The sequence below is a fragment of the Mus musculus genome, chromosome 11 (assembly GCF_000001635.26).
Source record: "Mus musculus strain C57BL/6J chromosome 11, GRCm38.p6 C57BL/6J".
Classification (NCBI taxonomy): Eukaryota; Metazoa; Chordata; class Mammalia; order Rodentia; family Muridae; genus Mus; species Mus musculus.
The window spans coordinates 52,690,405-52,707,623 of NC_000077.6; the positions used below are offsets into that span (position 1 = coordinate 52,690,405).

The following is a 17,219-nucleotide window of genomic DNA, read 5'->3' on the forward strand; positions in this document are numbered from 1 at the left end:
CGTAGCCTAGTCTCTCACAGAAGGCCTCTCTGCATCTTGAGCTACAACTGCCACCAAGCCTGCTGTCAAGCCAAGGACTTTCCTAGCTGGGACTAGCCAGAGCTCCCCTTATCCTCCAGACCCAGGCTAGACACTGTGCCCAGCCCTTGGGCCCCGACTCTGTTGTTCTCAGCTCTCCCTCGACTCCCAGGAACCCCTAGAGCCTGAGAACCCCATGGCTCCCACCTCGTCTCAGGCCCTGGGACTCCTGAACCAGGTTCAACTTTCCCATGACTCAGACTACACTTACCCAGCCCCAGAGCAATGCCTTGGGGCTTCCCTATGGTCAGCACACCCACCCAGGTGGCAGTCCCACCTCCCCAAGCACCTATGCCCTATGGTGGAGCTGATGTGGGACCCACAACCCAATAACATCTCATCACTGAAGTCCTCCCGGCCTGTCATCTAAACCATACTGAGATTGTGTTCATCCTACACATGCAATATTATTTGTTGAGCACCTACTATAAATTCTGGGCCCTGGCCATAGATCTACCATGCTATGGAGCTCCTCACATATAGAGTGTGAGACCTATAGACAACAATTTCACTAAGTAGTACCACAACACGGTATCTTCGATGTGACCTGCACAGGGCTGTGAATGTGGATAGCACATTTGAGTAGAATCATGAAAGATGAGTAGGTCATCATCAAACAAAGGGTATAATGAGATAGGCTAAGGGAACAACATGCAGAAGGAGGAGTCCGCATTCTAGACACCTGACTTCCTGTAATGTGTGTGTATACCCTGTTCGCATTCTCTTTAGAACCTTCACACCTGACATCTATTCTTTTTTTTTTTTAAGCTGCTACCTTTGTTGTTGTTGTTTTGGGGGGAGGGTGGTCGGGGGGATGAGAATTGTCACAGAAGCCTTCCACGTCCCTCCCTCTCAGTTATGCATCTGCTGTCATGAATATCACAGCAGAAGTGGCCTCCTTGATTTTCACAGTCAGAAGGAGCATGGGTCATGAGCCGCTGCACAGTTTTAGGCAACAGCACAGATCACAAACATGGCCCCCTGCTGCAGGAGGACCTGGGACCCAGATAAGGCCCTCTGAGGCAGCCCAACCCTGAGGATCAGCACGGTCTCACGTGGCAGGTACAAGCCACTCACATCAATCTGGTGCTCAGTGGCAGCATAGCCTACAGAGACCGACAAGGCCTCCGGTGGCAGCAAAGATCACAGACCATAGCGTGGCCTTTGCTGGGATCTCAGACCTCAGCTCAGGCTGTGGTAGGCCGTCGGACCCAGATGTGGCCCTTGGCGGCAGCACAGGTCTGAACATCACTGTGGCCTCAGGTGGTAGCACAGGCCACTCAGATCAGGTTACCCCCTCCCTCCCGGAAGGAGCACAGCCCATAGAAGTGGGTTCAGGCTGCAGCACTGACCACGGAGGTCTGCATGGGCCTCAGCAGTAACGTGCACCACAGACAAGATCCTAGCCCTTAGCAGGGAGCAGCCAGGGCACAGGCAGTTACAGGCCACTTGGCTCAGCCCGGCTGTTGGCTCTTCCACTGAGTCTCCGTTCTGGATTGAGACAGGGTTTTGGGCCCGGTTTTTCACTTTTCCACCAAAGCCTATCAGGGCTGGGGTTGTAGGCCTGGGCTGCTGGCTCATCTGCCTGTGCCCTGATACTTATTCTTTCTGGAACATTCTTCATGCCCCAGCAGGCTCCTGCTTCATCACCCATCTTCAAACATTCTTCACTTTCCATCCTCTCAGGGGGGCTTCCCATGGCTCCACATATACCACATTCCAGTTGCTTGTTCTCTGTGAGTCTAGCCTTACGTGTGTCTTCTTTACTTTCACTATGTAGTCTTCATGGGACATTTGTGTTTATACACTGCTTGGCTCAGGGAAGGTTTTCAACAAAAAAAGAGAGTGAAGGAGCTGGTGTGTGTGTGTGTGTGTGTGTGTGTGTGTGTCTTAGTTGGTAAAGTCCTGACCTTACAAGCATGAGAACCTGAGTTCAATTCCCAGCACCTACACGAACATGTTTGTAATCCCAGCACAGACAGGGGAAGCAGAGACAAGCAGATCTTTGGGGTTCACTGGCCAATGAGAGAGCCTGTCTCAAAAGAGGTAGATGGTAATCCTGAGGATGATACCCTCTGGTTCTCCCTCCCTCCCTCCCTCCCTCCCTCCCTCCCTCCCTCCCTCCCTCTCTCTCTCTCTCTCTCTCTCTCTCTCTCTCACACACACACACACACACACACACACACACACTCTCACACACTCACACACAAGAGCATGAGTTAGGCCACAGTTGGAGTAGATCACCTGTCTACCATCTCTTCTCACTGGGATGCTGTCCAGCACTTTGGAGTGATTTCTTCCAGGAATTGCCCCCATCCTCCCTTAGCTGTGCAAAGGCTACAGCTGATGTGGCTATTAATTCCAGAATGGCTCCCATGCCACACCCTTTCTTCTTGTCAGTCTTGGGGGAAGGAAAGCATTCTCTCCATTGACCTTGGCCTCAGGAGTCCAACCCTACGGGTGAGACTGTGATTAGGTGCGTGGCAGCATCAAAGAGGAGTTCACCAGGGGCTCAGCCCTTATTCCTTCTTGAGCAATCAGAACTGAGCAAGGAAGTGTCTGAAAGGCCCAAGCTCCCCAGTCTGTAAGCTCGGGCATCTGAGAACCAGCCCCTAGTCATATCTGACAGTCTTTCGAGAGTCTGGCAGGGCCTTGCCAGTGGCATAAAGCTGGGAGAGAAGACCTGAGAGCCGCGTTGCTTCCGGAGGCTGCTGCAGAATCTGCAGTTGGCAGTTATGGGCTTCTGATCCATTAAAGAATGCTTTGGCATAGGAAATACAGATTAGAAATGAAATTGCAATATAATCAAATTGCATTTTTATGGAAAGTACTACATTTTTTCTCTAAATAAAATTCAGTAACAAAATTTTATTTGCTTTCCCCCCCAAATGCCTTTCCAAATTGATTTTTTTTTCCCAGACAAGTTGTGAAACCCAAACTGGTTTAAAGGGAAGGCCTGATTCAATGACCTCGGACACAGAACACAGTGTAGGTGTGACTGGGCTTGGGAGCCTCCCCGGATCCCAGAGTCTTCTTAGCTTCTCTCTTAGTTCTCTTGCTCCCTCTGCCATCATGATGTGTGTTTGAGGGTGTGTGTGTGTGTGTGTGTGTGTGTGTGTGTGTGTATGTGTTCATTCAGGCATGTAACTGTCATGATATGGAGGTCAGAGGGCAACCTCAGGTGTCAGTCATTACCGTCCTTCCATCTTCTTTAAAGCAGGGTCTTTTGTTTGCTCCTGCTTATATCAGGCCAGCTGGCCCGTTGACTCTCATGCCTCGGACTCCCATCTCATTGTGGAAGTGAAGGGATTACATATGCACCCTACTGTCTTTATGTCAGTTCTGAACTTCTGAGCTCAACCTCACACAGGTATAGTGTCTTAGTTGCTTTTTCAGATGTTTCAGTTGATAAACTCTCAGATGAGAGAAGCTAAAGGACTTAGTCTACTACGGCCAAAAAGTCGCAGAGGCAGGAACTTAGGACAGCTGGGACATTGCATCCTAGTCAAACAGCCATAAGCAATGAACGAGTGCTGGCCACTGCTCAGCTGGCATCTTCTGTTTTATACAATCCAGGATGCCCTGCCTGTGGCATGGTCCCATCCACAATTAAGCTGGGTCTCTACCCAATAGTTAAGAGGATCTTTATAGGCGTGCCTAGAGAGCCAACTCTCAGGTGATTCTGCAATCTGTGTAGTGGCTGAAACTAACCATCATAGTTAGTGAGTGATTTACCCACTAAGCTGTCTCTCCATCCCCAGCTCCTCTGTCACAGAGCTTTTTGGGAGAATGTGCCGGCTGAGGTGGAGCAAATGGGACAGCAAAGGTGGGTTTGTTTTTTCCTAGTCACCGGTGTTAATGGAGCAGCAGGCAGGGGTGCAGAGGAAAATTATTAGAGGCATATAGAAAGTTTTAAATTTGGAAATCGCTGGAGAAGAGGATTGCCAACCACCATCTCCCGGGGCAAAGGTTTCCAGAAAAGATTTTAAGTGGTGCATACTTGGTGTTAAAATATTCATACGAAAAGTCAAGAATTCAGTTCACACCACGAGTGTTTGCAGTGCATCTCTGTATTTGGAGACAGCTGGATTGTCATCAGAATTTATCATCTGCCCAGATGCTTCAGAGTCCCTTCGTGGGGCCAGCTATAATACACAGACAAAAATTGAAACTGATTTATTCTTTCACTGATAACTATAATCACCTTGCAACTTGTCAATAACTGTAATCAACCATCAGGTATTTATTGATCTCTTTTGTGAGCCACATGCACAGTACAAGTGACATATGCCACGGTGCTATACTTCAGAAGAGAGGCACCTTGCTTTAGAAACAAAACCAGGAAGTGCGGTATAATCCAAACCTGGCTCTTCTCTTGCCCTAACTGGGAAGTCCTTCTTGGGCTTATGAAAGGATCCAGGAATGACTGGGAACCTAGCAGGGCTTCTGGGAAAGGATGTTTAGATCTATATTTGATGTTAAGATGGTAGAGACAATGGATGGGAGAAAGGGTCCTTTTGTGCAAGAGAAAGGAGATGGTGTGCTATTGGGATGGAAGATGACTCAGAGGAGGGGACCATGGGGCTGTATTCACTGGGGTGGTGAGAATGATGGACCGTCATCTGATGCAGTTGTGGGTTGAACTTGGGGGAAGAAGGGGATGTATGCTGGAGTATATAGAACATGCAGGTCTTCAAGCAAAGTTTTCCCTTCATTGAGAGGCCCCTAGAGTGACTGAATTAATGCAGAACATCTTCTCACCTGGATGCCCAGCACAGCTCTTATGTAGGCAGAATGAAAGATGGCGTTCCCACACGTTCCCACAGCTGCGCCTGGATTCACAGACACCGTCATCTGAAGATGCAGCCTCACAGCAAAGATCGACAATAGGAACGTCTGCTAAGCTGTGATTTCTCTCAAGCATCGTGTGATGAATAGAGTTAATGACCGTGGGGTGGAGGAGCTAGTTTGCTCTGGCTGAGGACTTCCGGCCTTAGGAGGATGGTGCATGTGTGTATAGGGAAGGCTTGGGGCTAATACTGAAATCATACGCCATATCTGAAGACACATGTGAAGGAAAGTCAGCTCCAGTCTCAGCTCTGGGCCTTGCACCCGTTCCCATCAGTCACCTGTTTACACAGGAAGTCCGGGTAATTGCATTTGGAAAAAAGGAGTCCCATAAGAGACCTATTTATCCCCCCTTGAAGGTTAAATGCGGGCATCTGGCTTTTGTGTGAGCTCTGCCTACAGCCTCTCTGCTGTCTTCAGAAGGACTGGGAGGAGAAAGGCTAAGAAGGATGGCTGCTCTCAGCAAAGTCTTAAAGCATTTTCAAAGTCAATGACAAAGCACAAAACCCTTTGTTGTTAAAGAGAACTGATTGTCCCCAGGAGCCAGTTCTCTCCCTGAGAGCCATCAGTGGTTAGCAGGGCCCACACTCCATTCTCTAACCCTCATAGCTAGATCAGGCCATTTCCCGAGCTTTAGCCAATGGAATCCAAGGTCAGCAGTGGGAGGGAGCTCTTCTAGGGTGTTCTGAGAAAGCCTGTGCTTTCTCTTTCCCCTGGTTCCTTCCAGTTTCAGCTAGAAGTAGTGATAGTGGTGGTGGGAACATCTGAGCCCTTGGGAGGATAGAACATTCAAAAGTCTGGACACGCCAGCCTGGACAGGTAATGGCCACATAATCACGAAAGGTCTTAATATTTCTCTTAACTGCAGCTATGGTAATCTTGGATCTCTGTTCTCAGAAAAATACTGGATCCTCAGTATTTTTTAATTTTGAGAGTCGAATGCATACTGTTAGAGAACAGAAAAGGCGTAAACAAGACACCTGTAGGTTTTTAGGACTTAAAAATATTTGAATATGCAGGGCTGGGGAGATGGCTCAGTTGGAAAAGTGTTTGCATACAAGTTTGAGGGCCTTCATTTGATCCCTGGTACCCAGGTAAAAACCCAGGCTTGGTGGTATGAACTTGGAATTTGAATGCTGAGAAGGTAAAGAAAGGCAGGTCGTGGGGTCTCCCTGGACAGCCAGACTACCCTAATTGGTGAAGCCTAGGTCCTAGTGTGAGACCAAGTCTCAAAAAACCCACAATGAACAACTTTTGAAGAAAGATACCAAGGTTGATCTCTGGCTTCCATATGTGTGCATGTTTACTCACACACAAATGCACACAAAACATTTGACTGTGTTCCTTGGCATATTCCTTTGTGAAAGGAAGGATGAAAGACTTTCTAAACCTGCAGGGTCACAGTTTTGAAAAACCTCCACTCTGGACGCCCCTCGCCCCTTGAATGTGTACCTGTTGCTTGCCCTTCTCTGCCTAATGACCCCTACCTTGCTAGAAGGGCTCATCACCTCTTGCTGATAAAATGTAACCTCTAAGGGACAGTGTTTGTTCTTGTCATGGCTTTATCCTTACACCACACAGAGGATCCAGCAGAAACTTATGTGATCACCAAGTGCTTCTTGAACCATAAAAACTTGAATCTAGACAGCTGGACCTTGGTCTTTAGGCTCGAACTTTGTATCCCAGCCTCTGAGCATTTCCTGTGATGGTGTCTTGGCTTGATCTAGAATCAGCTAGGGAACAGGCCTCTGGGCCTGCCTTTGAGGGCATCTCCACATATGCTTAGCTGATAGGGAAAGAAATGCCTACCCTGAATGGAAAGGAAGAAGCTGGCTGAAGGCAAACATGAATCTCTCTGCATCTGACGATGGCTGCAGTCAATGATGGACGCATCATTGCATCGCCGTGATGGGTCAAACCCCTTCAACACATGAGCCCAAATAAAGCCATCCTCCCTTGAATGGCTTGTCAGGTATTTGCTCCCAGCAAGGGAAGTAGATGATCCACTACCCTTCCCCTGGCCTGGTCCTTCCCATTTCCTTCCTTCATCTTCCTGTTGCAATACTCTCCCATGCAACTCTCGCCCCTCAATCCAGCATCTAGTTCTCCTGATGGCAGATAGTGACACAGGGATGTAGGGACTTCCTCAGTCCCAGTCCCCCTGCTGTGCCCCTTAGCACAGGCTCTCTCCCCTTGGTGGCTCCCAGCCTTTGGTGCCATCGCTCCTGTCAGGCTGCTGTGTGTGTCCTGTGTACTGCCACTCCCAAGGCCTTCACTGGCCAACTTTATTATTCTATAAGGCTCCTCTTCCCACCCACCTTCCATGCTCCCAAGCCTTGCCATCCCACAGTGCAATCAGATTTCCACTGTAGGATTGGCTTCTGTAGAAGCCAGCCACCCTGCTGTTTCCATGGCTGCCTGAAGCCAGAGAGAGGGCTGCCTATATCTGAATTCCTAGAATGTGGATACAAGTGTTGAAATCAATGGAAGTGGTAACTGAGGTGAGAGCCTGGTTTTGTTCTCTCTTTGGGTGCTCATTACTTTTCTGTTGCTGCAATAAAATACTCTGACAAAAACCACTCAGGGGAGGAAGGATTTACTCTGGCTCACAGTTTCAGAGGGGATATAATCTATCATGGTGGCGAAGATGCAATAGCACATAGGCAAGGCGTGGTGGGCAGGAAGAAGAGAATGAGCGGGAAATAGAACTGGGTCGTGAAAAGTAAAGGTCCGTCCCCAGAAACACACTCTTCTGATGAGGCTCTGCCTCCTGAAGGTTCCACCACCTTCCCAAACAATGGTACCAGGCAGGGACCAAATATTTAAACATGTTAGCGTTCAGGGCCATTCGACCTTCCAAATGTTGAGTGCGCCATCTCCTTTACCCCTCCCACCTTTGTCTCTTTGAATGTGAAATGGAGACAACAACGTTTCTATTGCCAGTCCCTTGTGACCCTGAGGGAACACGAGTGGGTGCCACCTGCAGCATCCACATGGCCATGCATATCAGACCCTGTGAAATCATGTTCTTGGGATCCACAGTCAACTCTGATGCTGAAACAAACAAACCCCACTTCCTTGTGTCAGCACCTACAAAGTACCTAGTGCGTGCCGGACACCACTCAAATATTCTTATACTATTATCTCCAATAATCCTATCACCTCCTTGAAGTCAGGTAGGCTGTTCTCTTAGCTCCACTTGATAGATGAGGATCTGGAGAGAGATACAAAGCACAGCATACAAGACTGGAGAGATGGCTCTGAGGTTAAGAGCACTGACTGTCTTCCAGAGGACCAGGGTTCAATTCCCAACATCTACACGTTAGCACAAAACTGTCTGTTATTCTAGTTGCAGGGGATCTGATGCTCACCCTATCCCCATACCTGTATTCAGGCAAAATACTAGTGCACATAAAAATAAACTTTAAAAAGAACTTAGAAAAGAAAACATTGCTTAAGAGTCAGATTCTGGCCGTGTGGTCTTCACAGTTGCTTTTGACATATAAGATGTCTCTAAGGTGGTCTAGGCACGAGGGCTGCTTGCTTTGCCACAGAAAACAACAGAAAACATGTAGGAAACTCATAATGGTGGCTTTCTTCTGGCATCAGGGATCTCCAGCCCAGTCTTGGGCACTGTTCGTTGGCTTCTTTGCAGCCGCAGTATAGACAATATTCTGCTGCAATGAATACAGACCTCTTAATCAGGGGACGCTGACAACTGTGTCATTTGCTGGGGAAATTATGCCCCCTCTAGAAGTGATTGGGGGGAGAATAGGGAAAATAAATGAGTTAGGAGTATGTCAGAGCTGAAAAGCCTTGGGGACACTGCTGGATCACAGCAAGGGCGGGTGTTTAGAAGGTGATTCCTGACAAGAAGGATGCAGACCAGGTGTGTGGGCATCTGTGCCAGGGTACCAGGGTTCTCTGCATCCGGCTATGGCCTGTCTCCTCTACTCCTAGGGCTTACAGACTTTATTATGACTGTGAGCCATGGGATAGACCCTAGAGAAGAGTATCCTATGGATGTTAGAAAAGAAGACAGCTCCATCCTGGACGGGGGCTGCATTAGCACCAAGTTCTTGCAGTCACATGGAGCAGGGTGCTTTTCTGTTTCCAAGGACTTGGCTTAAACTCGTGTTTCTTTTTCCTCTCTATAGGCACAGTGTGTGGCAGGCCTTTGGTCACCATTGCTGTGCAGAATAGTCTCCTTGGACCATTTCTTTGTTCCTTTCCCAATTCAGCCAACACAGACCTTACTTCTGTGTTTGTTACCTAGTCCATATGAGGTGCCATATGCAAAAAAAAAAAAAAAAAAAAAAGTGGGCTTGGAGCAGAAGGGAAAGAGACAGAGTTTGCAATCCTAAAGTCAGATTCCTCATACACACACACACACACACACAAAACCACAGTGACCAGGCTGGGGTCACTAGTGTGTGTGGCAGACAACCAGAAACCATGGGTAAGATGTGTGGGTGGTGGTGTGTGCCGTGTGATCCTGAGTGATTGCTGGCCAGTCAGCCTAGTCCAATTGGCAAACTATTTAAATCATTGTGGAGTCTGGCTTAGACATTAATGGGCTTGCTTTTCGAGGGTAAGGAACAGAGTTCAAATCCATGGAACCCACCTAGGTGAGCGTGTCAGCTGCTTGGAATTCCAGTCTCAGAAGGTGGAGAGAGGGAGCCAGGTGGCTAGCAAAACCAGACATAGTGGCCAGCTCTGGGTTTGATGGACATAGCCTGCCTCAGGGAGTAAGATGGGAGAGAGCAATTGAGGAAGACTGACATCAAGCTTAGGCCTCTCGATATATGTTTACACATGTGCACTCCCCCACACATATGCAAAACATATATACACAGAGACATACATGACAATGGAAAAAACATGATGCAGGGCAACTGAAGAATGACTCCCAAGGCTAATCTTCACACACATATCTACACAGGTGTATATGCACCTGCACACACCCGAACATCACCTGCATACCCCTGAATACCACCTGCATACACCTGAACACCACCTGCATACACCTGAACACCACCTGCATACACCTGAACACCACCTGCATACACCTGAACACCACCTGCATACACCCAAACACCACCTGCACACACTTGAACACCACCTGCATACACTTGAACACCACCTGCATACACCTGCATACACCACCTGCACACACTTGAACACCACCTGCATATACCTGAACAGCACCTGCATACAACCTGAACCCTGCCTGCATACACCTGCATACACCCAAACACCACCTCCATACACCTGAACACCACCTACAAACACCTGAACACCACCTGCATACACCCAAACACCACCTGCATACACCCAAACACCACCTGCATACACCTGAACACCACCTGCATACACCCAAACACCACCTGCATACACCTGAACACCACCTGCATACACAGAAACATCTACATACTCACATACAACACACACACACACACACACACACACACACACACACACACGCACGCACGCTCGCACACGCACACACACACACACACACTACAGTGACTATTAGAGTAGAGAGATTGCATCCTAGAGGTGGTCTGGGTTGCTGTGGGCAAGTCCCTGACAGTTACTTGCACCTGCAGAGTCACTGGTCTTCAAATTCAGGGCTGTCACCAGAGTCTGGACATGGTCTGAAGTTGAACGCTCCCAACTATTTGCTAGGACACAATTTATAGGCTCTTTGGAGCAGTCCCCTTGCAGGACTGTAGACTCTGGCGACGTGGCTGCCATTTAAATCTTGTCACAGATATGTCTCAATCCCTGGAGCCTCTCTTTGGGAAGGAGCAGGCTGATAAAACAATGAATAATAATTTGGGGATATTCGTTATTTACAGCTGCCCAGGGTCATCAGTAAATTATGCAGCCCTCAATTCTGCCTGATTTCTTTCTTTCTTATGTAAAGCTGTCTCTCCAGACTGCCATCCCATGCATGATATCCGTGCATCAGTTGTTCTACCACCAGGGTGGTTTCCCATTTCTTGAAACACTTCCAGTCCTGTGGTTGAATGCTTATGTTCCACAAACTCTGCCTTCTTGATGATGAGTCCCTAGATACTGAGAAGCTGAAAGAAAGGGCAGGGCTTAGGTTTGATGGAGAACCTGGGCACACCTCCCTGCCAGGCACAAAAGGGAGGCTTCTGTGGGTACTAGGAGGGGAAAACATGCAAAATCTCTGTTGCATGAGTGGTGTGCAGTAAGGCAGAGGTCAGGAGCAGTAGCTGCCTCTCTGGGCTGCTCAGCGTGGTGAGAAGCAACAGGTTGGATAAAGGAGACAGGTTGCATCATTTGCCCAGTGAGTACAGCCAGTTAGAGGAGTTGCCACCAGCACCCTGAATTGACCTGTGGGAGGACACAGTGAGGGGGTACAGGGGCACAGCTGGCAAGGCAAGGTGAGTGTCCCCCCCCCATTATCTTCTGCCTACGCATCACTTCAGTCCTGTGCTGGCCATGTAACTGACAACAAACCCTCTCCCCATTGAAGCGCTTAATGATCCCTTTAATGCCGGAGTACCGGTATCACTCCTATCTCTCGCCTGTTCCCTGTCAGCTATGGGGCATTAAACCGGTGATAAAAATGCCTTTTTGGTACGGTCCACAAACTCACCAAGAGGCTCCCGGTAGCAGTATAGCCATCTAGCATGAAATCAAGAGGCAATCACCTCGGATGAGACGAGATGAGCTCAATGTAGGAGCAATTAACAGATCTGTGTGTCCTGGGTCCTGTCCTTTACCACAATCTCCAGTGCCCGCACCACCTGGCCCACTTTAACCTAAAAGGACTTCACACAAAACCCTGCAACCCGTGTCCAGTCCTGAGACAGGAAACAGCAGGGAAGTGGGAAACACTTCATCATCCGATCTGTGTGTGTGTGTGTGTGTGTGTGTGTGTGTGTGTGTGTGTGTGTGTGTGTAGGGGGGTGGGACAACCTTGGGTGTCAATCATTACCTCCCATCTTGTTTGAGGCAGGGTCCCTGTTGTTTTTCCACTATATAATACCAGGCTAGCTGGCCTGAGATTTTATAGGATTCTCTTGTTCCAACCTCTATCTAGATTATACATATTCCTACCCACATCCAGCTTTATGTGGGCTTCTGTGGATTCTAACCCAGGCACTGATATTTGTGTGGCAAACACATTTACTCATCAAACCATCTCCTCTCAACGCCCCCCCTCACATGCCTTCCCCTCCCCCCACACCCTGCCCCCGTCACATCTTTACTAGCAATGAACACGGCATCCGTGGCCTGCATGGCCCCTGGGATCAGATGATCTTAGTACTTATTTTTTTAATACAGAAAATATTAAACTCAAAAGAGAAAAAATGGTAAAGAAATGCCCAGTTATGAATATGCATTAGCGTGGTGCTGTGTATGGAACTGGGAACAGGAGCCATTTATTTTAAACAAATCGGATCTTGACACATGGCCGAGAACGTGCCGACTTCTCTATCACGCCAACATGCTAGCTAGTTTGATTTATACGGTGTGGCAGTGAGGGTTTTTTTCCCAATTAAAAACGAACGGAGGAAAATCATTAATTTAACTACTGTATATTAAATTTGCATTAAAACATCCGTTTGTCTATATTTACATGTGAGTTATTGAAAACGTGAGCTCATGAATTCTAATTTTTAGGATCACATGTCAAATATTGAAGATAAATTTTATTTATTTCTACAATTAATTCTATGAGAACAAATAGCTCTAATTTAGGGGATGGCATATGTAACTGTCCGCCAGTGCCCTCCCTGAATAACAAACACTGCATCCATCTTTTCTCATTTGGGGTTTCCTGTGCCTGTGGCTATTCCTGAGATGTGCACACCTTGGCTGCTGTTTGTGTGTTCCCAACCTCACTCAACTAGCATGCCTAGAAATCGCTCAGGATGATGTGGACCGTGTCAAATCTCGCTTCTCTGTGTCTTCATGATGTACAAAGATGTCTACCACATCCCAGAGAGGCTGGATGCATAGTTCTTCCAAGCAACTTGACATCAGCTGCTTGGATTCCTCATCAAGATGGCTCTAAGCAGAACTTACTCTTCCAGAGGGAGGACCTGGTGGTTTTTTGCCCAGGACTTTTGTCCCCATGTGGGCCTCGTCACCGACACAGAGAGGGAGCAGTCTCTTTACCAGTGTGCCAAGTCTTCCGGTTGCACACTGGATTTGTTACACACCTTCTGTTTCTGCAAGAGGTCACCTGATTACCCAATTTCCCTGGCTGGGCCAAATGTGTCGAGTGGGTAGGTGTGGGGCAATCATAGCAGATCACATGGCTGCAGGGACAAATGGCACTCTAGCTGGACTGTGCTCCATCACTGCCCACTTGGTCAGAATGGAGTGAGGGAGTGGCAGACTATTCTCAATCATTCCTTCATAGATGTGGCTGCACATGTACCACTTTGGGGTTCAGTAAGCCAAGATGTCAGATGTCCTTAGAGGCCATGTGTCAATGGCGTAGTTCAAACTTAGGGGAGATGTTGGGAATCTTCGGGATGAGGGGACTAAGGGGAGGTATTGAGGTCATTGAGGATATGTTCTTGAAGGAGACCATGGGACCCAACCTCCTGTGTCTTTCTCTATTGCTTTCTGTCCATGAGGTAAGCAGTTAGTTCTATTCTACACCCTGGGACATTGCTCTCACACCCACCAGAGGCCTACAGCAATGGGTCCTACCACATATGAATTGGAACTCCAAAATCTGCCAAACCAAGTCCTTTTCTTTAGAAGCCAATAGGCTCAGGTATTTGATTACAGTGATGGAAAGCTGGCTAGCGTACACATAGAGAAGTGTAGTGTGTGTGTGTGTGTGTGTGTGTGTGTGTGTGTGTTTGGTATGAATTCAAGACAGTTCCTGGCCTCAGTGGGTCAGGTAGAAGGTAGCCATGCAGTGTGGTGGGAGCTAAGCCCAAGACCAGACAGGGTCCTGGGAGATTCCTGATGAGCAGAGAGCGCTCATGCTCTTCCCTGGGAGGTTGCACTCTTATTTCTGCCCATAAAAGGGTTTCATGGCATCAAGACCATTTTAGGGGCTAGAGAGATGGCACAGCAATTACAAGCAGTTGTTGGTCTTCCAGAGGACATAGGTTTGGTTCCCAGCACCCATGTGGAGTGGCTCGCAACCATCTGCATCTCCAGCTCTAGAGGATCCAACTCCTCCTGCTTTCTGTGGGAACCTCTACTCACATGGCATGAATTGGCACAGTCACACATTAGTGCCCCATAATCACAACACAATAACCATTCTGAAATGTATCATTAGTCCCGTTTCCTCTAGACACAGGGAGTTATGAATGGGACCATCCTGCACACAGGATGTGAACGGGACTAAGAGGCTGTACCTAGTGGGAAGATCTTCCACTTTATACCAAAGTGCCAAGACCGTCAGTTAGCCATTCTACAGGCAGGACTGAGGCCTCTCCTCCCTGATCCCACACCAAATGGCAAGTTGTTACTTTTTCCAAAGCAGGAACTCATTTCTCCAGTGTGGCTTGGCTCAAATTCTGGATCTGACTCAGGGAAGGCTGTCAGAGTAGAGCTGGCCTTGGCTTTGGCTATGGCCCTGGTATGGCTTCCAGCTTCCTCTTTTAGTACAGGTAGTCCCAAGTCTAAACCTGGACCACTGAATCCTAGAGACCAGGCCCACTCCTCTGTGGGTGAGAGTTTTTCTTGCTTTCCCATTGTACAGAGTTTCCACAGTGGAGTACCCTCTAGTTTTGTTCTCCCCCCTGGGAAGCTCCCCGCCCCAATTCCCTCTGATTAGCAGCATTTCTGAAATCACAATTTGCAATAATCACCCCCAGGATAATGCAAGTCAAGTATATCCCATTATCAAGGACAATTGTCAAGTTTTTTCTTCTTTCCCCTCAGTAATAGGACTATCAGACACTCTCCCCTTTGATTTTCAATGAGGAAATCACTTTTGCTCTCTGGCTTTAGAATATATTAACATATCCAGGCATGGATGGATCACACAGATCCAATAGGGGCAGTGGCAAAGTCCATCTGAGGCTCCAGATGCTAGCATGCGTCTTGCATCTGTTGGAGTGAAGGACTGCCCCATTTATGGCCGTGCCTGAAGATCATATGCTCAAGGTAAAGGGTTGTCTCCTCCCCCGTCCTTACTCCTGACCCCTCCTCACATCATTTGGGGTCAGGAAATCTGTAGGTAGAGCAATTATTTGCCAAGGTCTGCCTCAGGATCTGCCTTCCCTGGACACCAAGGCATTGGAAATGAAGCCAAAAGGTTGACAGGGGCTTCTGTGAGGAAACCTGTCGCATTTGCCTTTTCTAGAAAACTGTTGTTGGGCCATTCATCAAATGCCACCAGAACCCAGGGATCATTGGGGGGGGGTGTTATACCCAGGCTTGACTGGGTCATGCTTACGTCTGCCTGACCTAGCTGCCCCTACCTTCCTAGGCTGTCATCCATCCAGGCAGTAGCACATGATGGGGAATCCGCTGATGTCCAGGTTTGGGTTCATTTCTGACTCCACCTATGATGAGCTGTACCACCGGGGTCATCCATCTTTCTGATGGATAGTTTCCCCACTGTACCAGGTGAGAGTGCTAGAAAGAGAGCAGAGCACCTGGGATGTAGGTCATTCCTGGCAAATGCTGGCTGTCATAAATTCAGAATTTATTCTGGGGAGGGGGGAACCAGGGGTTTCCACTGGGCAGTTATGTGCTGATGATCCAGAGGGAGTCAAGCCCTCCTGTAATAGGAAAGTCCTGGCTGTCTCTTGCCTTGTGGGAGATTTTGGTTGAGAAGAGGCCAGGGGGTAAAATACAATAATCACTCAGAAGTGGGATCCTGTGCTGTTTGTACAAATGGTGCCCATTGGTGTCAACATTTGCTTTCTTCCCGATAGCCTGGGATTTTGATACACACTAGGCAGAGGTTGCCTAGGTGACCAGCCCTCCATTGAACATCTTTGTCTCTGATGAATTTCCTTGAGTAGGAATGGGGTTTGTGTGGTGCACAGAGAGAGGTTTGTGGATCCCCTCATGGCGGGAGAGTAGGTGGACTCCTGCTTGTGGATCTGGACTGTTTGTCTTCATGGTCTAGTAGCATTTACAGCTGTCCTATGGCATTGTAGCGAATCTTAGTTGCTCTAAGTACAGAGATCTACCTCAGCCTCCCACTGAGTATCTAAATGCATCTCTGAGTATACATGTAGCCTTGGGACAACTGACAGACCCATCACCAGCAGCTCCCTACCTTCCTCCAGACCATGAACATCTTGGGAAAAGGAGCTCACTCACCATCGTCTCTTGACCCTATTGGTCCTGCACCATGGATATGATCACCACTCATCATGCCTCAGAGAGTCTGATTGCTGATAGCCAGTCTGATGAGGCCAAGAGGTGAGACCAGACAAAGGTGATTCACAGAAGAAAGTAATGATAAGAGCGAAAGTATCTAAAACCGTAGCACCAGCCAGTGGCTGAGAACTTGCTACATGGAGGGAGAGCCCTGTGCTAAACCCTTTGTCTCTACTGTATAATAGCTTGAGTGGCTTCTAAGCTGACCACTGATGCTCATTCGCAGCAGTCTTTGATGGTGTTGATGGAGGCTGGAGAGACGGTGTAGTTGGTAAAGTTGCTTGTCTTGCAAGTATGGGAACCTGAGTTTGAGCCCCCCAGAACTCGCATCAAAACAAACGAACGACCAACAAACAGCAACAGGTAACAAGAAAAAGAAGTCAGGTGTGATGGTGAATGCTTGCAACCCTCAGGCCAGAGAGACAGGAAGATGTTTAAGGCTTGCTGGGTAACTAAGGCTACTTGGTGAGTTCCAAATACCTTTCTAAAATAAGAAGAGGAGGGTAATCCTTGAGAAAAAACACCTGAGGTTGTCTTCCAGCTTCCAAAAGTATGTACAATCACATGCATGTCACACACACACACACACACACACACACACACACAGAGAGAGAGAGAGAGAGAGAGAGAGAGAGAGAGAGAGAGAGAGAGAGGCACATGCATGATAGTGTTGAGCACTGTTCTTTCTTGGAACTTTCTTCATGTCCCATCTGGGTTGGTACTGTCAGACTTAGCCAGTCAGGTTGGGAAAGTGGAATCCATTACCAAAGAACGTTATTGTAACCAGCAGTCACTGTAGCAAATGATCCTGGTCTAAGGCTGGAAGGAGAGGGACGAGGAAAAGCTTACCAGGACCTAGGTTATCAGAAGTCTTAGGGAACAGGAACACCCGCCATGTCTGCTCAGTGGATTTCATTAGAGAGTCAGCTCAACTGCCAAGC

The 17,219-nt window shown here is 48.1% G+C and overlaps 1 long non-coding RNA gene across 1 annotated transcript; it reads left to right on the plus strand.

The window, feature by feature from the left end:
* The first annotated feature begins 15,374 nt into the window (after window positions 1-15,374).
* On the plus strand, window positions 15,375-16,641 carry Gm39823. The gene is made up of 3 exons (XR_879841.1): window positions 15,375-15,513; window positions 16,185-16,320; window positions 16,505-16,641. It is a non-coding gene; the product is annotated as a predicted gene, 39823 (long non-coding RNA).
* The last annotated feature ends 578 nt before the right edge of the window (window positions 16,642-17,219 follow it).